The sequence below is a fragment of the Coenobita brevimanus genome, chromosome 11 (assembly GCF_032717465.1).
Source record: "Coenobita brevimanus isolate Jiangsu-jjx chromosome 11, ASM3271746v2, whole genome shotgun sequence".
Classification (NCBI taxonomy): domain Eukaryota; kingdom Metazoa; phylum Arthropoda; class Malacostraca; order Decapoda; family Coenobitidae; genus Coenobita; species Coenobita brevimanus.
Genome location: NC_136964.1, coordinates 2,766,808 through 2,792,661, shown reverse-complemented (window position 1 = coordinate 2,792,661; position 25,854 = coordinate 2,766,808).

Sequence of the window (25,854 nt, the reverse complement as noted above, 5' to 3'; positions counted from 1 at the left end):
CCAAAGATTTTTTGTCAAATGTGCAAACAGTGTGTGATGTAGAAAACAGAACAAAGAATGAACTTAAGCTTGTTGCTCAACAGTTGGGAATTGCTGTTCGCTCTCATCATTCTAAAGATCAAATTGTTGGCATGATTAATAAAAGCTTGTTTAATATAACTCCTCCAGGTGAGCAAACGCAGATTGAAATAGCTAAGTTACAGCTAGCCCTGCAGTAGGCTCGTGCTAAGGAGGGTGAGTTTCAGGCTCGTGCTAAGGAGGCTGAGTTTCAGGCACGTGCTAAGGAGGCTGAGTCTCAGGCTCGTATTCAGGAGGCAAAGGCACAGGCTCAGGTACAAATTGAACTTACTAGGATTCAGGCAGACCATGAGTATCGCATGAAAGAAGGTAGAACTGGATCATCTAGCTCTGATGATTTTGATGTGGCTAAAAATGTTAAACTTGTCTATCTATCTATCTATCTATAGCCCGACGCCCTAATCCCGCAAAGGGTGGCCGCAGACAAAACGCCTCCAAGTCACTATGACACCCACCATTTGACTCCCCTCCCCCCAGCTCACCCCTCCCTCCCTCATATACCTCTCAACTCCATCCCTCCACCTCATCCTCGGTCTACCCCTCCCTCTCCCTCCCTCCACCTCACCTACATACACCCTCTTAGTCAGTCTTTCATTCTCCATTCTCTCCACATGTCCAAACCACCTCAGTGTATTTTTCCTAATCTTTTCAACCACATCCACATCTACCCCACAACGTTCCTTCACTTCTTCATTCGTCAACCTGTCCCTCCACGTCACTCCACATGCTCCTCTCAAGTAACTCATTTCCACTGCTCTCACTCTTGACTTGTTCCCCTCTTGCAAGGTCCATGCCTCGCTTCCATACGTCAGGGTAGGGATCACAATACCATCATGCAGTGACTTTTTAACTTCCATACTCACCTCCCTATTTCTCATCACTGCTTTCAGTGTACCAACAACCTTTCTTCCCTGCTGTACCCTTTCACGTACTTCATCCCCCAAAGTTCCATCCTTACTCATCACACTACCCAAGTACTTGAATGCACTCACATTCTCCATATCCTCACCATCCAACCTCACTGCACACTCTGTGACTTCATTCCTCTCAAACACCATAACTTTACTTTTGTTTACATTAACTTTCAGCTTCCTCCTCCTACACACTGTCCCAAATTCATTCACCAAACCTTGCAACTCCCATTCATCTTCACTCAACAATACTGTATCATCAGCAAACAGCAACACCGGAAGCTTCCAAATCTCACCCTCATTCATTAGGGCCACCCCCACATCCACTGCCCTACCTTGCACCTCCTTTACAACCCCATCCATATATATATTAAACAGCCATGGAGACATTACACACCCCTGTTTCAGTCCCACATTGAGATCAAAGAACTCACTCAGCTCACCATCCACTCGCACCGTAGCCCTAGCTCCCTCGTACATACTCTTCACAGCACTCAACAATTTCCCCTCCACTCCATATATTCTTAATACCTTCCACATACCTTGCCTATCTATTCTGTCATAAGCTTTCTCCAAGTCCATGAAGGCAGCATACACTTTCCTTCCCTTCTCTAGATACTTCTCCACTAAACATCTTAGAACAAATATCTGATCTACACACCCTTTTCCCTTCCTAAATCCCCCTTGTTCTTCTCCAACTAGCTCCTCTGTCATATGCCTAACCCTATGAATGAGTATTCTACCATATATTTTACCAGTCACACTAAGAAGGCAAATACCCCTATGGTTACCACATACTTCTCTCTCCCCTTTTCCTTTGTACAGAGGAACAATTATACCTGATTTCCAGTCCTCTGGAACCCTTCCCTCTTCCCAAGCCAATCTACACAACTTCCATATCCACTCCACAACAATCTCACCCCCATACCTAAGCATTTCACCACACACTCCATCAATTCCTGGGGCCTTTCCCAGCTTAATCTTCTTCATCGCTTCCGCTACTTCCGACCTACTGATCTCTTCCTCCCTCCTCTCCTCTCTTCTTCTCCCAGCCATTCCCCAACCACTTATACTCACACTGCTCTCACTCTCTACATTCAACAAATCCTCAAAGTGCTCCTTCCATCTCCTCAATTTCTCTCTCTTCTCCACCAACAATCTATTATTCCTATCTTTCACTCCCCTACTATTTTCCCTTTCACACTGCCTTACTTTCTTTACCTCCTTCCAAAACAATTTCTTACTCTCCCTCCATTTCATACACAGATTCCTCCCAAACTCTTCATTCACTTTCTTCTTACTCTCCTTCACCAGTCTCTTAACCTCCCTTCTCCTGCTCACATATACCTCTCTCTTCTCTCTCTCATCTTCTCCCCTACCTCTACTCACCAACCATTCACCATATGCATTCTTCTTTTGTTCCACAGCTCGTTTCACCTCATCATTCCACCATGCTGTCCCTTGCACACCCTTGCATCTCCTCCTCACTCCACAAATCGCCTCACACGCTGCGCTTTTCTCTTCCGTGAATATCTTACATACGTCTTCCACCCCTTCCATCTGCTCTAGCTCATACCTTCCCAATCTTTCTTCCACTATGCTCTTATACTCTGTCATTTTCTCACTATCTTGCAATTTCTCCACTCTTCTCACAGGAGCTGCTTCCTCCTGTCTTCCCCTTCGTCTCCTCAACCACTTTCTTTGCAGCTCTACCTTGGCCATCACTAAGTGATGGTCCGAGACTCCATTCCCCCACCCTCTCCACACCCTTGCATCCAACACTTGTCTTCTCATTCGCTCATCCACACACACGTAGTCTATCATTGCCTTTCGTTCAACAAGTTCACCATCCATCCTCCTCATTACTCTCCATGTATACCGGTGGATCATCTTATGACGAAAGTAGGTGTTGGCTATTGCCAACCCCTTACCAGCACAGATGTCCACCAAAGCACTACCATTCCCATCTACTTCAGCTGGCACACCCCACTGACCAACCACTCCATCCACTCGTACATTCCCAACTTTGCCATTCATGTCTCCAATCAACAGCACTCTCTCGCTCCTCTCAAACTTGTCCATACATGCTTCTACTCTCGCCCAAAACTCATCTTTCACTCTTGCCACTCGATCCTCTGTTGGAGCATACACACATACAATCGCCCATGCTTGTATACCTACTTTCATCCTCACCCATACAATCCTTGCACCCACTGTTCCATACTCTCTTATATTCTCCTTCCACTTCTTGCTTATCATCAGACATACTCCCTCTTTTGCCCTCTCATTCTCACTGACTCCCGCACATATACCTACACCGTATTCCCATTCTCTCATCCCTTCACCTTTCCATTTAGTTTCAGTCAATCCACATATATCCACTTTTGCATCCTCAAGCACCTGGACAATCTCTCTCTCTTTCACATCATCATTCCCTCCTTTTAATGAATCTGATTTAACTAAGTATTTTCAGTTGTTTGAGAGGGTAGCTACAGGTTTTAATTGGCCCAAAAAGTATTGGCCAGTACTCCTTCAGAGTCTTCTCACCGGTAAAGCTCAAGTAACGTATGCATCTTTGCCTCAGGATCAATCTGATAATTATGATGTAGTTCAGAGCTTGATTCTTAAGGCCTATGAGCTTGTTCCTGAAGCCTATAGAGTAAAATTTAGGACAACTTATAAGCAAGATAAGGAATCCCATGTTGAGTATGCAAAAATCAAAGAAGATCTGTTAGAGTAGTGGTTAAATTCTAAGAATGTAAATTCTGATTTTGATATATTTAAGCAGATGATTTTGCTGGAGGACTTCAAAAGGTGTATTAATAAAGATGTAAGCCTATATCTTGATGAGAAAAGAATAGATAATTTGTCGGATGCTGCAGTTTTAGCTGATGAATAGGTTCTCAATCACAAGAGAAATTCTAAAGAAAAAAGGAAAGCTGAGAGTAAGTACGTTGCCTCTACTCAGAGTACAGGTAACAGGAAAGAGAATAAAGATGATGTTTCTCAGGAAGTAAATACCAACTCCACCTCTAGATTTCAGAAAAGTAAATGTACTTATTGTAGTAAGCTTGGTCATACTACGGAGAGATGTTTCAGGAGACAGCGTGATGTGAACAAAAAGGAGTCTTTAAATATTCAGTTAATTGGTATAGTGTCCACCCTTGAGAGTTCCCAGAATTCTTTAACCGAGTTAACTGAACCTGCTTTGAGGGGTAAATTAAATTCTCATGATGAAGCTCCTCTTTTAAGCAGTAACGTGGGTGACACTCTCAAGAGTTCATGTGCTAATTTCCTGTCTGATGGTTTTGTCAGTCCTCTGGACAGTAATGACAGGAAATCAGTTAAAATATGTCGTGATACAGGTGCTTCCCAATCCCTTATGCTGACCAGTGTTCTAGGCTCTAATGTTAATTCCTTTGATGAAACTGTAATCTTACAAGGTGTAGGGAATAATTACTTCTCTGTCCCTCTGTGCAGAGTGAATTTAGAGTCTGGTTTTGTTAATGGTTCCGTTATGGTTGGGTTGGTTGAGACACTCCCAATGTCAGGTGTAACTTTCTTACTTGGAAATGATATTGGTGGAAGTCAAGTGTGTCCAGCTCCTCAGTTGGCTAGTGAACCAGTGACTGCGACCCAGGATTGTGATATCCCTGATGTGTTCTCTGCATGTGCTGTCACTAGGGCTAAGTCTAAAGTTACTGGTGACTTAGAGGATAATGATGATGATGATGTTATCCCAAATGCTAGGGTTCTTCACCAAGTTTCGTCTGCCCAAGGAGGCACAGTCAGACCGGGGAAGTAATTTCATGTCAAATGTTTTCAAGCAGTCTCTGAAAGAGTTGGGCATCACCCAGATCACGTCTTCAGCTTACCATCCCCAGACCCAAGGAGCGTTGGAGAGATATCATCAAACACTTAAATCGATGCTCAGGAAATACTGTTTGGAACATCAGAAAGACTGGGATAAAGGTCTTCCATTCGTTGTATTTGCCGCAAGATAATCACCAAATGAATCACTGGACTTCTCCCCCTTTGAACTACTGTTTGGCCATGAAGTAAGAGGACCCCTTTAGCTACTCAAGGAATGCTGGCTGTCGGAGGAAGATGACGTCAACCTGCTGGAGTATGTGATGAAGCTCAAAGAATGGCTGTCCACTGCTTTACAGCTGGCGAGAGAGAATTTAGGAGCTGCTCAGGAGAAGATGAAGACTTGGTATGATAAGAAGTCCAGGTTACGCCACTTTCAGTCAGATCAGGTTCTGATTCTGCTATCGGTGCATGGGCAACCTCTTCAAGCCAAGTTTAGTGGTCCTTATTTCGTGGAGAAGAAACTCAGTGATGTCAACTATGTCATCGCCACACCAGATCGTAGAAAAAACAAGCAACTTTGTCACATCAACATGCTAAAGTTATATCACAGGCGGGACGAAAATAACCAGTCTGCACTGTAGCTGTTCCACCCGAGTCTGCAAGTGAAGTTCTCCCATGCAGTATGGGCCTGAGTAATAGTTTGGGGAAGAATCCTGATATCATGAATGATCTCAAGACTAAGCTTTCTCATCTAGCTCCCGAGGAAAGGCAGGAGTTTTCGGCATTACTGCAGGAGTACCCGCAAGTGTTCCGTGCCACTCCAGGAAGAACCACTATGTTGATGCATGATGTCGATGTTGGAGACGCAAAGCCAATTAAACTGCCTCCTTAACGTGTGAACCCAGTGAAAGTTCCTCTCATCCAGAAGGAGCTTGGCTACCTATTGGACCACAAGATGATTTAGCCCTGTCAGAGCGAGTGGAATTCTCCTGTCACTCTAGTCCCTAAGCCAGGTGGGTCACAACGGCTTTGCATCGACTACAGACGTGTTAATCAGATAACCAAAACAGACACTTATCCTCTCCCTCGCGTGGAAGATTGCACAGACATGATCGGAGAGGCTAGGTACATAAGTAAGTTTGATTTGTTAAAGGGATACTGGCAAGTACCTATGACTGAACGTGCTAGGGAGATCTCATGTTTTGTAACACTAGAAAAGACTTTTGCATGTTCTGTAATGCCATATGGTATGAAGAATGCACCAGCCACTTTTCAGAAGCTCATGAATGTTGTAACAGAGGGTTTGGCAGGGTGTGTAGTTTATATTGATGATGTATTAATCTTCAGTGACAACTGGAAAGATCACCTATGCCATGTCAGTAAATTTCTTGAGCATTTGGTTCAGGCTAATCTTGTAGCTAATATATCAAAGTGTAAGTTTGGTCAAGCTAAAGTTCAGTACCTTGGGTACGTAATTGGTGATGGACACGTTGCACCACCAGAAGCTAAGGTTCAGGTTATAAGTGATCTTCCCAGACCTAAAAGTAGGAAAGAGCTAAAAAGATTTTTGGGAATGGTAGGTTATTACGATCCATGGGGAGTATTTAACTGTATCTACCCTATGAAGACCCATGGAAAGCAATAAGAAAAGAGAAGGATCATGAACACTATGCAACTAGACAAACTACAGGGTAGATTGATAATGATTTGGTTGATTATTCATTTAATTTAACAAACTAAACATACAATAATTACAACCCTAAACCTAACTAAACCTAAGAAAAAAACAATATAAATACCTAAAGCCATTCACCATCAGAAGATTAATGAACTAATGCAAGGAGAAAACTGATACTCATGGTTTACAGCAAAAGAAGGCGTTGAAGATGGGTTCCCTATAACACAGGCTTCCAGGTAAAGGTCAGGAGTGGTTCACTAAGATATTCCCAGGGCAGAGGATGAGTGTGAACTGAACTTGCGCGGGAAACCAGATAATCAGGCAACCTCGCTTCACACAGAAAAAGGGAGGGAAAGTCAGGTGACATGTTGGGAAACTAGTAGTATCAAATCCAGTCAACAGATGGAGCGCTGGTAGCGTGAGGTGGACGAGTGCTTGACTTCAGTCAAAAGATGGGAGTTCACGAGGGATGAGGCGGAGGAGTAATAATTATAGCCGTAACACCTCCCCCACAAAGACCTACGCAGTGGAAGCACGAAGGAGGTAGATTACTCTGTAGCCTCGATGGGATGTCTCGACAGGGTATCCGCGAGAATGTTGTCAACACCCCTTATATGCTGAACTTGAAGATTAAATGGCTGAACAAGCAGGGCCCATCGTAGAATCCGTTGATTGGAATTCTTCATAGTCTGGAGAAATACAAGAGGATTGTGGTCCGTAAAGACAGTAGTAGGATGAGGATGGTGGCGAAGATAGCACTCGAACTTCTTGATTGCTAGCACGAGAGCTAGAGCCTCTTTCTCAATTGTGGAGTAGCCCCGTTGATGTCCTTTCAGCTTCGACGAATAGTAGGCAATAGGATGGAGAACACCACTCACTGGGTTGGTTTGCAGCAAAACAGCACCAACCCCAACTCCACTAGCATCGATATGAAGATGGAAAGGTTGCGAGTGGTCAGGAGTTCTGAGGACAGGTCTGCTGGCAAGAAAAGTTTTCAGACGTTGAAAGGCAGTCTCGCAGGCAGAGGTCCACTTGAAGGGGGTTCGAAGTGCGGTGAGATCAGTCAGTGGAGCTGCAACACTGTAGAAGTTCTTACAAACACGACGATAGAAACCGGCCATCCCCAAAAACCTCATGACTTCCTTTCTGGTGGTTGGAGTTGGGAACGCTAGAACTGCTTCCACATTGGCCTCCTTCGGTAGAACTTGCCCCTGTCCCACAACATGTCCAAGATATGTTACTGTAGAGTCTCCAAAAGTAGATTTAGCTAAGTTGATGGTAAATCCTACTTCTTTTAGTTTGTTGAAGAGGGCATGGAGACGTGTCAGGTGTTCGTCCCACTGGTCAGCCATCACCACAAGGTCATCCAGATAAGCTGAAGTCCCAACCAAATCCTGTGTGATGAAGTTGATGATCCTCTGGAATGTGGCCGGAGCATTAGATAACCCAAATGGCATTACAGTGTACTGATATAACCCAAATGGGGTTATGAAAGCAGATATTAGTTTAGCTCTGTCTGTCATACCTATCTGGTAATAGCCTTTTTGGAGATCTATTGTGCTAATAAATTCGGAGTTTCCTATGCAATCTATTAAGTCCTCTATGAGTGGTAGGGGATAAGAGTCAGAGACAGTGACCTTATTGACTTTACGATAGTCTGTACAGAACCTGTGGCTTCCATCGGGTTTTGGAACTAAAAGGCATGGGGAAGCCCAAGGAGAAAAACTTGGTTCTGCAAGGTGATTAGCAGTTAAGAATTCAACTTCCTTTTTCATTACTTTCATTTTTAAAGGATTAAGACGATATGCTGGCTGTTTAATTGGACTAGTAGCATCGCTAACCAACCGTATGTCATGTTTTAAGAGACCACAAAACCCTGGTAAATCAGCAGTAACTTCAGGATAAGACTTCAATAACAATTCTAGGTCATCCTTTTGTATGTTGGTCAAACTTGATAGGTAATCACATAGAGATTCCATGATCATGCTGTTAGGTAGGTTACCGGACGGTTGGGGTAGGTCCAATTCTGGGTTTGTCAAGTCTGAAGTCTCTGGCTCTGGCTCTGGCTCCGTTCCCACAAACAGTACAGGGTTCATCTCATTTCTCTCTGCATAGTGCTCCTCTGGGCATCTAGTAAAATAAGGTTTCATTAAATTCACATGAACAAGTTGAGAGTCTTTACGTCTATCTGGGGTGTGTACTACATAATTCAACTTTGATAGTTTTTTGGCAACTACATATGGGCCAGTGAATTTACTCCTGAGGGGACTACCTGGAATGGGAAGAAAGAGCAAGACCTTGTCTCCTGGGGAGTAACTGTGTGCAACAGACGATGGATGTTGAAGTCTTTCCATTTTACACTGAGCCTTTAATAAGGTATCTTTAGCAATCGTTCTGACTTCTGATAATCTAGATCTTAAATTATCAATATAGTGAGATACAGATGGACTTTCTTGAGTAGTGCTGTTAAACCACTGATCTTTCAGAAGCTTCAAGGGACCCCTTATTTGTCGTCCATATAATACCTCAAATGGAGAATATCCTAAAGACTCCTGAGGACACTCCCTTATAGCAAAAAGAAGAAAGTCTATGCCTTCATCCCATTCCTTGTGGTTTTCCAAGCAATACTTTTTCAACATTGATTTAAAGGTCTGGTGGAACCTTTCTAAACAGCCCTGGGATTGTGGGTGATAAGCCGAGGAAGTGACATGTTTAACCTCTAGTTCCTCCATAACTTTTTTGAAAAGCCTACTGGTAAAATTCGTCCCTTGATCCGATTGGATTTCTTTAGGGATGCCAAATGCAGTGAACAAATGAAGCAGGGATTTCATTATAGTTTTAGAGGTGATATTTCTGAGGGGATAGACTTCAGGGTATCTTGTTGCAGTATCCATGATAGTAAATAAGTACTGGTTACCTTTCTTTGTCCTAGGTAGAGGTCCCACACAATCAATAACTACCTTTTCAAAAGGTGCTGTCACTACAGGAATTGCATGGAGTGGAGCAGACTTAAGCTGTTCATTAGGTTTACCAGCCACTTGACAAACATGACAAGTTTTTATAAAAGTAGAAACATCCTTTCTAAGACCTGACCAATAGTAATGTTGTAGGATTTTTTTGTAAGTTTTTAAGACCCCTAGGTGACCAGCTATCCCGTCATGAGCCAGTTTAAGGATGGATTGTCTGACAGATTTGGGAATCACAACTTGGTGGATTTCTGACCAGGTATCAAGATGTTTTAGTTCTGGTGGTCTATAAGCTCTCATCAAAACGCCATCATGGAAGTAAAAACAAGGCAATGTATTTAGGTCTTTACCTTCGACTGCAGCATGTCTCAGGGTAGCAAGTGATGGATCAGCCTTCTGAGCTTTAATTAGGTTTTCTTTTGAGATAGTCTGATCCAGCAGATATTCCTTGGGAGCAGGTGGTGGTAATGGATTGATTTTGTTCTTTTTAGCCTTCTGTGACCTAGTTACAACACAGGAGGGAAATAAGTGGGGAGCAACAGTATCTAGAATCTCAGTTGGGCTCTCAGTTAAAGGGTTTTCAACCACTGAAACCATAGGCACAATGAGTTCTCCTGCCAAATCATTTCCCAATAGCAGATGAGATCCCTTGACTGGCAAAGGGTCTTCTCTGACAGCTACTTTAACATTTCCAGATAAAAGGTCACACTGGAGATAAACTTCAGCTAAGGGATAGGAGGGATTAGATGAAAGGTCAGACAAAATCACCTTCTCCCCAGTGAAGGCACTAGATACACAAGGAATAGCATTTCTGACCAAAATTGATTGAGATGCTCCAGTATCTCTCAAGATAGTAATGGGATATGACTCATCATCTTTATTCAGTGAGACTGTACCCTGAAACATAAAAGGAAGGAAGGAATTCTGATGAGGCTTATTTGAATCATAAGTCACTACTGGCTTTTCAATTTCATGAGGAGATTTTTCTTTGGGGTTAAACATGTTTTTTGAAGTTTTACAATTAGGGTGTTTGCAGGACTGGATAGAATGACCTGGCTTTTTGCAATAACTACAGGATATATTGGAGATATTTTGAGTCCAAGGCATCAAGTGTGAAGAGCTCTGCTTACCACCCACCATACCGGAGCTTACACCAGAGGAGTACTTAACACCTGAGATGGAACCACTCCTGTTATTTAGAGATCCCATCAATAAATCATAGGCGTCAGCCAACTCCGCTGCTTTCATGAGATCCTTCTGTCCTTGCTCCTCCACATGCTTCAGGATGGTGAATGGCAACTTACTCTTCCACTCTTCCAAAACCATGAGATTAACCAGGTCTGAAAATGTTGAGGTGTTAGTTGTTTCAAGCCATTTCTTAAACTGTCTTAATTTATCATTTGCAAACTCCACATAAGTATGAGAAATTGATTTTACATGTTTTCTGAACTTCTGTCGATATCCATCAGGAGAAATTGAATATGCACGAAGAATACTAGTCTTTAAACCATTATAATCATTTTTATCATCAAAACTATTATAAACTCTCTGAGCTTTTCCGATCAGCTTTGGGACCAAGACTGATATCCAGTGTTGTTCAGGCCACTCATTTTTCTTGGCAATGTGCTCAAATGTGTTTAAAAATCCATCCACATCATTCTCATCAAACTGAGGCAATAAAGCAGCTTCCTTGTGTGGTTTAAACGCAGTTAATTTCTCTCTCAATTCAATTTCCTTTTCCCTAAGGTTTGAATTTGCATTTGCTTCAAGCTCTCTTATTTGTAATTCTTTCATTTTTACTCTCTCTTCTTGAGCTAATTGTTCTGTTCTCATTCTCTCTTCTTGAGCTAATTGTTCTGTTCTCATTCTTTCTTCTTGAGCTAATTGTTCTGTTCTCATTATCTTTTCTTGAGCTAATTGTTCTATCTTAAGCTGATATTCTAATCTTAATCTTTCCATCTCCACTGGGTCACTGTGTCCTTGTTTAGTATGAGTTGAATAAGGATTATCAACCCTAGTAGGAAAGGAATAACTCATAGGAGTCAAAACATCAATAGCCTCTGTCCCCAGGACTTCCCTTTGAACTAAAGACTCTATAATTGTGTTTTTTAAGACCTCTTTTGTCATACGAGATTCAATTTCTATTTGGAAGTAGGTAGCAATGCTTTTCCACTCATCTTTCTTTAAGTCTTTTAATTGCTCATGGCTAGGATTTTCAACAAATTTTTGAAGGTCAAACATGATTAAAATGTATGAGAAAATTATGGTAAGTTATATTTTAGACACAGATTACAGGAAGAAAACTCTTTGAAGTCCTGGAAACTTCCAGAGCCTTGACCAAAATATTAACTTACGAAAGTCGTTGTCTATGATTAAGAGCAGAGGATGACGGCTTTTAGCATGATCCGGATTACCCCTGATTATAGGATAAGACAAAACAACTTTGATTCTTGAATAATCTGGGACTTGGAAGAGTGAGTGTATCAAACTAGCCACTTGCCCTATCGCAACTAGCAGATGTAGACCTCACTGGAGCGTGGGATACGGCATTATAAACGATCCGGATATATTCCCCACATTTGATAGAACTTATAACGACCCTGTATTTCGTTAAAAATGAAAGATAAGTTCTATGAAGACTCCTGAACCTATAAACCTATGTGCTGACAAGTTCACACAAATACCAAAATGTTTATTGCATCAAGGATTTTAAATCGAATGGAAACAAGTTTCACACTAATACCAAAATGCTAAATACATCAAGGAAAATTTAAAATCTATGGGAACAAGCAACAGCAACCCCTCAAAACACCATTACTGTAAATGTCTGTCTAGCTGAAAAAGATCCTGGCGAGGTCGCCATTTATTACGATCCATGGGGAGTATTTAACTGTATCTACCCTATGAAGACCCATGGAAAGCAATAAGAAAAGAGAAGGATCATGAACACTATGCAACTAGACAAACTACAGGGTAGATTGATAATGATTTGGTTGATTATTCATTTAATTTAACAAACTAAACATACAATAATTACAACCCTAAACCTAACTAAACCTAAGAAAAAAACAATATAAATACCTAAAGCCATTCACCATCAGAAGATTAATGAACTAATGCAAGGAGAAAACTGATACTCATGGTTTACAGCAAAAGAAGGCGTTGAAGATGGGTTCCCTATAACACAGGCTTCCAGGTAAAGGTCAGGAGTGGTTCACTAAGATATTCCCAGGGCAGAGGATGAGTGTGAACTGAACTTGCGCGGGAAACCAGATAATCAGGCAACCTCGCTTCACACAGAAAAAGGGAGGGAAAGTCAGGTGACATGTTGGGAAACTAGTAGTATCAAATCCAGTCAACAGATGGAGCGCTGGTAGCGTGAGGTGGACGAGTGCTTGACTTCAGTCAAAAGATGGGAGTTCACGAGGGATGAGGCGGAGGAGTAATAATTATAGCTCTAGCTCTCGTCACGATCCATGGGGAGTATTTAACTGTATCTACCCTATGAAGACCCATGGAAAGCAATAAGAAAAGAGAAGGATCATGAACACTATGCAACTAGACAAACTACAGGGTAGATTGATAATGATTTGGTTGATTATTCATTTAATTTAACAAACTAAACATACAATAATTACAACCCTAAACCTAACTAAACCTAAGAAAAAAACAATATAAATACCTAAAGCCATTCACCATCAGAAGATTAATGAACTAATGCAAGGAGAAAACTGATACTCATGGTTTACAGCAAAAGAAGGCGTTGAAGATGGGTTCCCTATAACACAGGCTTCCAGGTAAAGGTCAGGAGTGGTTCACTAAGATATTCCCAGGGCAGAGGATGAGTGTGAACTGAACTTGCGCGGGAAACCAGATAATCAGGCAACCTCGCTTCACACAGAAAAAGGGAGGGAAAGTCAGGTGACATGTTGGGAAACTAGTAGTATCAAATCCAGTCAACAGATGGAGCGCTGGTAGCGTGAGGTGGACGAGTGCTTGACTTCAGTCAAAAGATGGGAGTTCACGAGGGATGAGGCGGAGGAGTAATAATTATAGCCGTAACACCTCCTCCCACAAAGACCTACGCAGTGGAAGCACGAAGGAGGTAGATTACTCTGTAGCCTCGATGGGATGTCTCGACAGGGTATCCGCGAGAATGTTGTCAACACCCCTTATATGCTGAACTTGAAGATTAAATGGCTGAACAAGCAGGGCCCATCGTAGAATCCGTTGATTGGAATTCTTCATAGTCTGGAGAAATACAAGAGGATTGTGGTCCGTAAAGACAGTAGTAGGATGAGGATGGTGGCGAAGATAGCACTCGAACTTCTTGATTGCTAGCACGAGAGCTAGAGCCTCTTTCTCAATTGTGGAGTAGCCCCGTTGATGTCCTTTCAGCTTCGACGAATAGTAGGCAATAGGATGGAGAACACCACTCACTGGGTTGGTTTGCAGCAAAACAGCACCAACCCCAACTCCACTAGCATCGATATGAAGATGGAAAGGTTGCGAGTGGTCAGGAGTTCTGAGGACAGGTCTGCTGGCAAGAAAAGTTTTCAGACGTTGAAAGGCAGTCTCGCAGGCAGAGGTCCACTTGAAGGGGGTTCGAAGTGCGGTGAGATCAGTCAGTGGAGCTGCAACACTGGAGAAGTTCTTACAAAAACGACGATAGAAACCGGCCATCCCCAAAAACCTCATGACTTCCTTTCTGGTGGTTGGAGTTGGGAACGCTAGAACTGCTTCCACATTGGCCTCCTTCGGTAGAACTTGCCCCTGTCCCACAACATGTCCAAGATATGTTACTGTAGAGTCTCCAAAAGTAGATTTAGCTAAGTTGATGGTAAATCCTACTTCTTTTAGTTTGTTGAAGAGGGCATGGAGACGTGTCAGGTGTTCGTCCCACTGGTCAGCCATCACCACAAGGTCATCCAGATAAGCTGAAGTCCCAACCAAATCCTGTGTGATGAAGTTGATGATCCTCTGGAATGTGGCCGGAGCATTAGATAACCCAAATGGCATTACAGTGTACTGATATAACCCAAATGGGGTTATGAAAGCAGATATTAGTTTAGCTCTGTCTGTCATACCTATCTGGTAATAGCCTTTTTGGAGATCTATTGTGCTAATAAATTCGGAGTTTCCTATGCAATCTATTAAGTCCTCTATGAGTGGTAGGGGATAAGAGTCAGAGACAGTGACCTTATTGACTTTACGATAGTCTGTACAGAACCTGTGGCTTCCATCGGGTTTTGGAACTAAAAGGCATGGGGAAGCCCAAGGAGAAAAACTTGGTTCTGCAAGGTGATTAGCAGTTAAGAATTCAACTTCCTTTTTCATTACTTTCATTTTTAAAGGATTAAGACGATATGCTGGCTGTTTAATTGGACTAGTAGCATCGCTAACCAACCGTATGTCATGTTTTAAGAGACCACAAAACCCTGGTAAATCAGCAGTAACTTCAGGATAAGACTTCAATAACAATTCTAGGTCATCCTTTTGTATGTTGGTCAAACTTGATAGGTAATCACATAGAGATTCCATGATCATGCTGTTAGGTAGGTTACCGGACGGTTGGGGTAGGTCCAATTCTGGGTTTGTCAAGTCTGAAGTCTCTGGCTCTGGCTCTGGCTCCGTTCCCACAAACAGTACAGGGTTCATCTCATTTCTCTCTGCATAGTGCTCCTCTGGGCATCTAGTAAAATAAGGTTTCATTAAATTCACATGAACAAGTTGAGAGTCTTTACGTCTATCTGGGGTGTGTACTACATAATTCAACTTTGATAGTTTTTTGGCAACTACATATGGGCCAGTGAATTTACTCCTGAGGGGACTACCTGGAATGGGAAGAAAGAGCAAGACCTTGTCTCCTGGGGAGTAACTGTGTGCAACAGACGATGGATGTTGAAGTCTTTCCATTTTACACTGAGCCTTTAATAAGGTATCTTTAGCAATCGTTCTGACTTCTGATAATCTAGATCTTAAATTATCAATATAGTGAGATACAGATGGACTTTCTTGAGTAGTGCTGTTAAACCACTGATCTTTCAGAAGCTTCAAGGGACCCCTTATTTGTCGTCCATATAATACCTCAAATGGAGAATATCCTAAAGACTCCTGAGGACACTCCCTTATAGCAAAAAGAAGAAAGTCTATGCCTTCATCCCATTCCTTGTGGTTTTCCAAGCAATACTTTTTCAACATTGATTTAAAGGTCTGGTGGAACCTTTCTAAACAGCCCTGGGATTGTGGGTGATAAGCCGAGGAAGTGACATGTTTAACCTCTAGTTCCTCCATAACTTTTTTGAAAAGCCTACTGGTAAAATTCGTCCCTTGATCCGATTGGATTTCTTTAGGGATGCCAAATGCAGTGAACAAATGAAGCAGGGATTTCATTATAGTTTTAGAGGTGATATTTCTGAGGGGATAGACTTCAGGGTATCTTGTTGCAGTATCCATGATAGTAAATAAGTACTGGTTACCTTTCTTTGTCCTAGGTAGAGGTCCCACACAATCAATAACTACCTTTTCAAAAGGTGCTGTCACTACAGGAATTGCATGGAGTGGAGCAGACTTAAGCTGTTCATTAGGTTTACCAGCCACTTGACAAACATGACAAGTTTTTATAAAAGTAGAAACATCCTTTCTAAGACCTGACCAATAGTAATGTTGTAGGATTTTTTTGTAAGTTTTTAAGACCCCTAGGTGACCAGCTATCCCGTCATGAGCCAGTTTAAGGATGGATTGTCTGACAGATTTGGGAATCACAACTTGGTGGATTTCTGACCAGGTATCAAGATGTTTTAGTTCTGGTGGTCTATAAGCTCTCATCAAAACGCCATCATGGAAGTAAAAACAAGGCAATGTATTTAGGTCTTTACCTTCGACTGCAGCATGTCTCAGGGTAGCAAGTGATGGATCAGCCTTCTGAGCTTTAATTAGGTTTTCTTTTGAGATAGTCTGATCCAGCAGATATTCCTTGGGAGCAGGTGGTGGTAATGGATTGATTTTGTTCTTTTTAGCCTTCTGTGACCTAGTTACAACACAGGAGGGAAATAAGTGGGGAGCAACAGTATCTAGAATCTCAGTTGGGCTCTCAGTTAAAGGGTTTTCAACCACTGAAACCATAGGCACAATGAGTTCTCCTGCCAAATCATTTCTCAATAGCAGATGAGATCCCTTGACTGGCAAAGGGTCTTCTCTGACAGCTACTTTAACATTTCCAGATAAAAGGTCACACTGGAGATAAACTTCAGCTAAGGGATAGGAGGGATTAGATGAAAGGTCAGACAAAATCACCTTCTCCCCAGTGAAGGCACTAGATACACAAGGAATAGCATTTCTGACCAAAATTGATTGAGATGCTCCAGTATCTCTCAAGATAGTAATGGGATATGACTCATCATCTTTATTCAGTGAGACTGTACCCTGAAACATAAAAGGAAGGAAGGAATTCTGATGAGGCTTATTTGAATCATAAGTCACTACTGGCTTTTCAATTTCATGAGGAGATTTTTCTTTGGGGTTAAACATGTTTTTTGAAGTTTTACAATTAGGGTGTTTGCAGGACTGGATAGAATGACCTGGCTTTTTGCAATAACTACAAGATATATTGGAGATATTTTGAGTCCAAGGCATCAAGTGTGAAGAGCTCTGCTTACCACCCACCATACCGGAGCTTACACCAGAGGAGTACTTAACACCTGAGATGGAACCACTCCTGTTATTTAGAGATCCCATCAATAAATCATAGGCGTCAGCCAACTCCGCTGCTTTCATGAGATCCTTCTGTCCTTGCTCCTCCACATGCTTCAGGATGGTGAATGGCAACTTACTCTTCCACTCTTCCAAAACCATGAGATTAACCAGGTCTGAAAATGTTGAGGTGTTAGTTGTTTCAAGCCATTTCTTAAACTGTCTTAATTTATCATTTGCAAACTCCACATAAGTATGAGAAATTGATTTTACATGTTTTCTGAACTTCTGTCGATATCCATCAGGAGAAATTGAATATGCACGAAGAATACTAGTCTTTAAACCATTATAATCATTTTTATCATCAAAACTATTATAAACTCTCTGAGCTTTTCCGATCAGCTTTGGGACCAAGACTGATATCCAGTGTTGTTCAGGCCACTCATTTTTCTTGGCAATGTGCTCAAATGTGTTTAAAAATCCATCCACATCATTCTCATCAAACTGAGGCAATAAAGCAGCTTCCTTGTGTGGTTTAAACGCAGTTAATTTCTCTCTCAATTCAATTTCCTTTTCCCTAAGGTTTGAATTTGCATTTGCTTCAAGCTCTCTTATTTGTAATTCTTTCATTTTTACTCTCTCTTCTTGAGCTAATTGTTCTGTTCTCATTCTCTCTTCTTGAGCTAATTGTTCTGTCTTAAGCTGATATTCTAATCTTAATCTTTCCATCTCCACTGGGTCACTGTGTCCTTGTTTAGTATGAGTTGAATAAGGATTATCAACCCTAGTAGGAAAGGAATAACTCATAGGAGTCAAAACATCAATAGCCTCTGTCCCCAGGACTTCCCTTTGAACTAAAGACTCTATAATTGTGTTTTTTAAGACCTCTTTTGTCATACGAGATTCAATTTCTATTTGGAAGTAGGTAGCAATGCTTTTCCACTCATCTTTCTTTAAGTCTTTTAATTGCTCATGGCTAGGATTTTCAACAAATTTTTGAAGGTCAAACATGATTAAAATGTATGAGAAAATTATGGTAAGTTATATTTTAGACACAGATTACAGGAAGAAAACTCTTTGAAGTCCTGGAAACTTCCAGAGCCTTGACCAAAATATTAACTTACGAAAGTCGTTGTCTATGATTAAGAGCAGAGGATGACGGCTTTTAGCATGATCCGGATTACCCCTGATTATAGGATAAGACAAAACAACTTTGATTCTTGAATAATCTGGGACTTGGAAGAGTGAGTGTATCAAACTAGCCACTTGCCCTATCGCAACTAGCAGATGTAGACCTCACTGGAGCGTGGGATACGGCATTATAAACGATCCGGATATATTCCCCACATTTGATAGAACTTATAACGACCCTGTATTTCGTTAAAAATGAAAGATAAGTTCTATGAAGACTCCTGAACCTATAAACCTATGTGCTGACAAGTTCACATAAATACCAAAATGTTTATTGCATCAAGGATTTTAAATCGAATGGAAACAAGTTTCACACTAATACCAAAATGCTAAATACATCAAGGAAAATTTAAAATCTATGGGAACAAGCAACAGCAACCCCTCAAAACACCATTACTGTAAATGTCTGTCTAGCTGAAATAGGTCCTGTCACGGTCGCCATTTATTACGATCCATGGGGAGTATTTAACTGTATCTACCCTATGAAGACCCATGGAAAGCAATAAGAAAAGAGAAGGATCCATGGGGAGTATTTAACTGTATCTACCCTATGAAGACCCATGGAAAGCAATAAGAAAAGAGAAGGATCATGAACACTATGCAACTAGACAAACTACAGGGTAGATTGATAATGATTTGGTTGATTATTCATTTAATTTAACAAACTAAACATACAATAATTACAACCCTAAACCTAACTAAACCTAAGAAAAAAACAATATAAATACCTAAAGCCATTCACCATCAGAAGATTAATGAACTAATGCAAGGAGAAAACTGATACTCATGGTTTACAGCAAAAGAAGGCGTTGAAGATGGGTTCCCTATAACACAGGCTTCCAGGTAAAGGTCAGGAGTGGTTCACTAAGATATTCCCAGGGCAGAGGATGAGTGTGAACTCCCATCTTTTGACTGAAGTCAAGCACTCGTCCACCTCACGCTACCAGCGCTCCATCTGTTGACTGGATTTGATACTCCTAGTTTCCCAACATGTCACCTGACTTTCCCTCTCTTTTTCTGTGTGAAGCGAGGTTGCCTGATTATCTGGTTTCCCGCGCAAGTTCAGTTCACACTCATCCTCTGCCCTGGGAATATCTTAGTGAACCACTCCTGACCTTTACCTGGAAGCCTGTGTTATAGGGAACCCATCTTCAACGCCTTCTTTTGCTGTAAACCATGAGTATCAGTTTTCTCCTTGCATTAGTTCATTAATCTTCTGATGGTGAATGGCTTTAGGTATTTATATTGTTTTTTTCTTAGGTTTAGTTAGGTTTAGGGTTGTAATTATTGTATGTTTAGTTTGTTAAATTAAATGAATAATCAACCAAATCATTATCAATCTACCCTGTAGTTTGTCTAGTTGCATAGTGTTCATGATCCTTCTCTTTTCTTATTGCTTTCCATGGGTCTTCATAGGGTAGATACAGTTAAATACTCCCCATGGATCGTAATAAATGGCTTTAGGTATTTACGATCCATGGGGAGTATTTAACTGTATCTACCCTATGAAGACCCATGGAAAGCAATAAGAAAAGAGAAGGATCATGAACACTATGCAACTAGACAAACTACAGGGTAGATTGATAATGATTTGGTTGATTATTCATTTAATTTAACAAACTAAACATACAATAATTACAACCCTAAACCTAACTAAACCTAAGAAAAAAACAATATAAATACCTAAAGCCATTCACCATCAGAAGATTAATGAACTAATGCAAGGAGAAAACTGATACTCATGGTTTACAGCAAAAGAAGGCGTTGAAGATGGGTTCCCTATAACACAGGCTTCCAGGTAAAGGTCAGGAGTGGTTCACTAAGATATTCCCAGGGCAGAGGATGAGTGTGAACTGAACTTGCGCGGGAAACCAGATAATCAGGCAACCTTGGGTACGTAATTGGTGATGGACACGTTGCACCACCAGAAGCTAAGGTTCAGGTTATAAGTGATCTTCCCAGACCTAAAAGTAGGAAAGAGCTAAAAAGATTTTTGGGAATGGTAGGTTATTACAGGAGATTTGTTCTTAACTTTTCAATTCTTGTATCATCACTTACAGACCTACTGAAAAAGGGAGTTAAATTTGTCTAGACCGATAACTGTGAATCCTCTTTCAGTAAACTTAAAGCTATCCTATTAAGTCAGCCAGTGCTCGCTACTCCAAATTTTGCTAAACCTTTTAAGATGGCTGTTGACTCAAGTGATACAGGAGCTGGGGCTGTTTTGCTGCAAGAGGATGATCAGGGTATTGAACACCCTGTATCTTATTACAGGAAGAAGTTCACTCCATCTCAAAAGAACTACTCAACTATTGAGAAAGAGCTTTTGGCCTTGATTATGGGTTTACAGCATTTTTCATTTTATTCGTGTTCTGGTTTTGACCCCATAGTCATTTATATCGATCATAACCCACTGAAATTCCTTAGTAAGTTTAAAGATAAAAATCAGAGATTGACAAGATGGAGTCTACTTCTTCAGGAGTATTCATTAGACATACAACATGTCAAGGGGAAAGAAAATGTTATTGCAGATTGCTTATCTAGACTTTAGACAGATTGTTTTAGAGTAATAAGAAATTTCCTTTGTAAATTTCTTTTTCTTTGTGGGGAGGTGTTACATAGCCTATGATTTCATCATCCTTTGTATAATTCTAATGTACAGTATGCTGCATGTTTGATCACGATTCGCCACGTGGCTTCCATAGTGACCAGGCTTGCGTGTTCTACCTGACTCCCCCCTTCTCCCTCTTATATTAGAGTATGTCGTTCTTTCTGTTGTTCAGAGCGGGGGTGTCGGCTCTTCGTCCTCTGTGCCTTCATTTGCGCGTCCTTCTTGCAAGTTGAATCAAGCTCTGCCGGCCCCTATATAATGAGCTCAGTCTCTGCATTAGTTGCCACTTAGATCTACTCCTCATTCTGTTCACATCTCTGTCCTCCCCTTTACAGTATATTATTATTTTTGCGAGTGCTCAGGAAGTCTCCAGCGATATAGCTGCTGTATAATTTGAGTATAAGTGTTATTACCATTTTTCTTGTACTGTATAGCATAAGGCGTTAATTCGTAAGCCAGGTAAAGTTTTTATTATCAGCCAGTATTAGTAATAATTTGTATCTGTAATAATATTATATCTTGCTTTAATTGAGCATTATCCGGTTTTCTCATTTTATCAGGGCTGACTTAGATGAATTTGCTCTTGCTAAATTCGTGTTAATAGAGGCTATTGCAGTTAACCATATATGTAACCTGTTTTGCCATTACATTATCCTTATGAGTCCTGAATGTTTAGTTGTTAGTTTGAGCATTAAACTTTAACTTGTAATTTTACCTAAGTCTTTTGTTTTGAACCTGGAACTTTGCGGGACAGTAGTGATTTTAGTATTCTCACTTGAAGTGTTCATTATCTCTCTCTGTTCCGTAACAATATATATATATATATATATATATATATATATATATATATATATATATATATATATATATATATATATATATGTGTGTGTGTGTGTGTGTGTGTGTGTGTGTGTATTTAACTATTTTATATTTACCTATTTGTAGTATACAGGAAATAAGCAATGCTCGTGTTGTCCTGTCCCCATATCCACATTTATCTAGTCCACTTTTACACACATGAATGTTTTTCTCCTGCACCACCTTTTCGTCTAAGTCGTTCCAAATATTTATGTATTTACCTAGGACTTTGTACCTAATTGTGATATACACAAAATGTGCTATGTTCGTGGGTTCCCGTCGCTGTTTCTCAGTGAGTCAAATTTAACTTTAAACTCGTTTAAGTTTTTAGACTGGACGATCTCTTTGTGCAGGCTATTCCATAAGTCTATACTTCTGTAAGGAAAGCTATATTTCTTGACATCCTTCAAGCAGCTTGACTTTTTCAATTTCATTCCGTGTCCTCTTGTTGCTCTCTTATCCCATAAAAACAGATCTTCTTGATCAATTTTATCTACTCTCACCATAGTCCTGAACACTGCAATCATGTCGCCCCTCTTTCTCTTTTCCTCTAAGGAAGGCAAATCCAGCTTTTCCAGCCTCTCTCTGTATGACAGATCTGGCAGACTGGGGACCATCTTGGCTGCTGTTCTTTGTATTCTCTCAGTCTTGTTTATATCTTTCTTTTTGTGTGGGGACCACACTACCGCCGCATATTCTAACCTGGGGCGGATCATGGCCACTATCAATTTTTTCATCATCTCCTCATCCATGTAATGAAATGCTACTCTTATGTTAGTCAGAAGTTTATACGTCTCTCTAACTATCTTGTTAATGTGTTTTTCAGGTGACAAACTATCTTGGACCAGCAGCCCCAAATCTTTCTCTTCTCTCATTTTTGTGATTAATTCATTACCCAACAAATAATTCAGTGAAGGCCTCCTGGCACTTTTACCCATTTCCAATATTTTACATTTCTTTACATTAAATTTCATTTCCCACGTCCGGCTCCAATCATGTATCCTATCCAGATCCTCCTGCAGTATTTTACAATCCTCCTCAACCTCTACCTTCTTCAAGATCTTTACATCATCAGCAAACAGACTTGCACAACTGTTCACTCGATCTACCATATCATTTAAGTAAATCAGGAACATTACTGGCGCCAACACCGAGCCTTGAGGGACTCCACTTGTTACTTCCCTCCATCCAGACATCCTATTCTTTATTACTGTCCTCATTTGTCTGTCTCTGAAAAAGTCTCTCATCCATTCCAGGAGTTTCCTCTTCAGTCCTCCTATATATTCTAGTTTCCACATTAGTCTCTTATGAGGTACCTTGTCAAAGGCCTTCTCTAAGTCTAAGTACACACAGTCCACCCAACCATCTCTCTCCTGTACCACGTCAATCGCTCTTGAATAAAAGCTCAACAAGTTAGAAACACATGACCTTCCACTTCTGAATCCAAACTGACAATCAGCCAAAATATTCATCTCTTCTAGACATTTTATCCATCTGTCTTTCAGGATTCTCTCACACAATTTTGCGACCATGCTGGTTAGAGACACTGGTATATAATTCAGGGGTTCTTCCCTGTTTCCTCCCTTATAAATTGGTACCACATTGGCCCTCTTCCATTCTTGTGGCACTTTCCCCTCTTCCAGAGAACACACGATTAAACTGTGAATTTTATCCGCCAGTTGTTCTCTGGATTCCTTCAGTACCCAATTAGAAATTCCATCAGGTCCCGGGGCTTTCCTTACATCTTGAGTTTCCAGTAATTTATACACTTCCTGTACCTCCACTTTTATATCTTTTATCATCGGTGCTTTTTAGTGGGGTGTGCCAGCGGAAGTAGATGGGAATGGTAGTGCTTTGGTGGACATCTGTGCTGGTAAGGGGTTGGCAATAGCCAACACCTACTTTCGTCATAAGATGATCCACCGGTATACATGGAGAGTAATGAGGAGGATGGATGGTGAACTTGTTGAACGAAAGGCAATGATAGACTACGTGTGTGTGGATGAGCGAATGAGAAGACAAGTGTTGGATGCAAGGGTGTGGAGAGGGTGGGGGAATGGAGTCTCGGACCATCACTTAGTGATGGCCAAGGTGGAGCTGCAAAGAAAGTGGTTGAGGAGGCGAAGGGGAAGACAGGAGGAGGCAGCTCCTGTGAGAAGAGTGGAGAAATTGCAAGATAGTGAGAAGAGGACAGAGTATAAGAGCATAGTGGAAGAAAGATTGGGAAGGTATGAGCTAGAGCAGATGGAAGGGGTGGAAGACGTATGTAAGATATTCACGGAAGAGATAAGCGCAGCATGTGAGGCGGTTTGTGGAGTGAGGAGGAGATGCAAGGGTGTGCAAGGGACAGCATGGTGGAATGATGAGGTGAAACGAGCTGTGGAACAAAAGAAGAAGGCATATGGTGAATGGTTGGCGAGTAGAGGTAGGGGAGAGGATGAGAGAGAGAAGAGAGAGGTATATGTGAGCAGGAGAAGGGAGGTTAAGAGACTGGTGAAGGAGAGTAAGAAGAAAGTGGATGAAGAGTTTGGGAGGAATCTGAGTGTGAAATGGAGGGAGAGTAAGAAATTGTTTTGGAAGGAGGTAAAGAAAGTAAGGCAGTTTGAAAGGGGAAATAGTAGGGGAGTGAAAGATAGGAATAATAGATTGTTGGTGGAGAAGAGAGAGAAATTGAGGAGATGGAAGGAGCACTTTGAGGATTTGTTGAATGTAGAGAGTGAGAGCAGTGTGAGTATAAGTGGTTGGGGAATGGCTGGGAGAAGAAGAGATGAGAGGAGGGAGGAAGAGATCAGTAGGTCGGAAGTAGTGGAAGCGATGAAGAAGATTAAGCTGGGAAAGGCCCCAGGAATTGATGGAGTGTGTGGTGAAATGCTTAGGTATGGGGGTGAGATTGTTGTGGAGTGGATATGGAAGTTGTATAGATTGGCTTGGGAAGAGGGAAGGGTTCCAGAGGACTGGAAATCAGGTATAATTGTTCCTCTGTACAAAGGAAAAGGGGAGAGAGAAGTATGTGGTAACCATAGGGGTATTTGCCTTCTTAGTGTGACTGGTAAAATATATGGTAGAATACTCATTGATAGAGTTAGGCATATGACAGAGGAGCTAGTTGGAGAAGAACAAGGGGGATTTAGGAAGGGAAAAGGGTGTGTAGATCAGATATTTGTTCTAATATGTTTAGTGGAGAAGTATCTAGAGAAGGGAAGGAAAGTGTACGCTGCCTTCATGGACTTGGAGAAAGCTTATGACAGAATAGATAGGAAAGGTATGTGGAAGGTATTAAGAATATATGGAGTGGAGGGGAAATTGTTGAGTGCTGTGAAGAGTATGTACGAGGGAGCTAGGGCTACGGTGCGAGTGGATGGTGAGCTGAGTGAGTTCTTTGATCTCAATGTGGGACTGAAACAGGGGTGTGTAATGTCTCCATGGCTGTTTAATATATATATGGATGGGGTTGTAAAGGAGGTGCAAGGTAGGGCAGTGGATGTGGGGGTGGCCCTAATGAATGAGGGTGAGATTTGGAAGCTTCCGGTGTTGCTGTTTGCTGATGATACAGTATTGTTGAGTGAAGATGAATGGGAGTTGCAAGGTTTGGTGAATGAATTTGGGACAGTGTGTAGGAGGAGGAAGCTGAAAGTTAATGTAAACAAAAGTAAAGTTATGGTGTTTGAGAGGAATGAAGTCACAGAGTGTGCAGTGAGGTTGGATGGTGAGGATATGGAGAATGTGAGTGCATTCAAGTACTTGGGTAGTGTGATGAGTAAGGATGGAACTTTGGGGGATGAAGTACGTGAAAGGGTACAGCAGGGAAGGAAGGTTGTTGGCACACTGAAAGCAGTGATGAGAAATAGGGAGGTGAGTATGGAAGTTAAGAAGTCACTGCATGATGGTATTGTGATCCCTACCCTGACGTATGGAAGCGAGGCGTGGACCTTGCAAGAGGGGAACAAGTCAAGAGTGAGAGCAGTGGAAATGAGTTACTTGAGAGGAGCATGTGGAGTGACATGGAGGGACAGGTTGACGAATGAAGAAGTGAAGGAACGTTGTGGGGTAGATGTG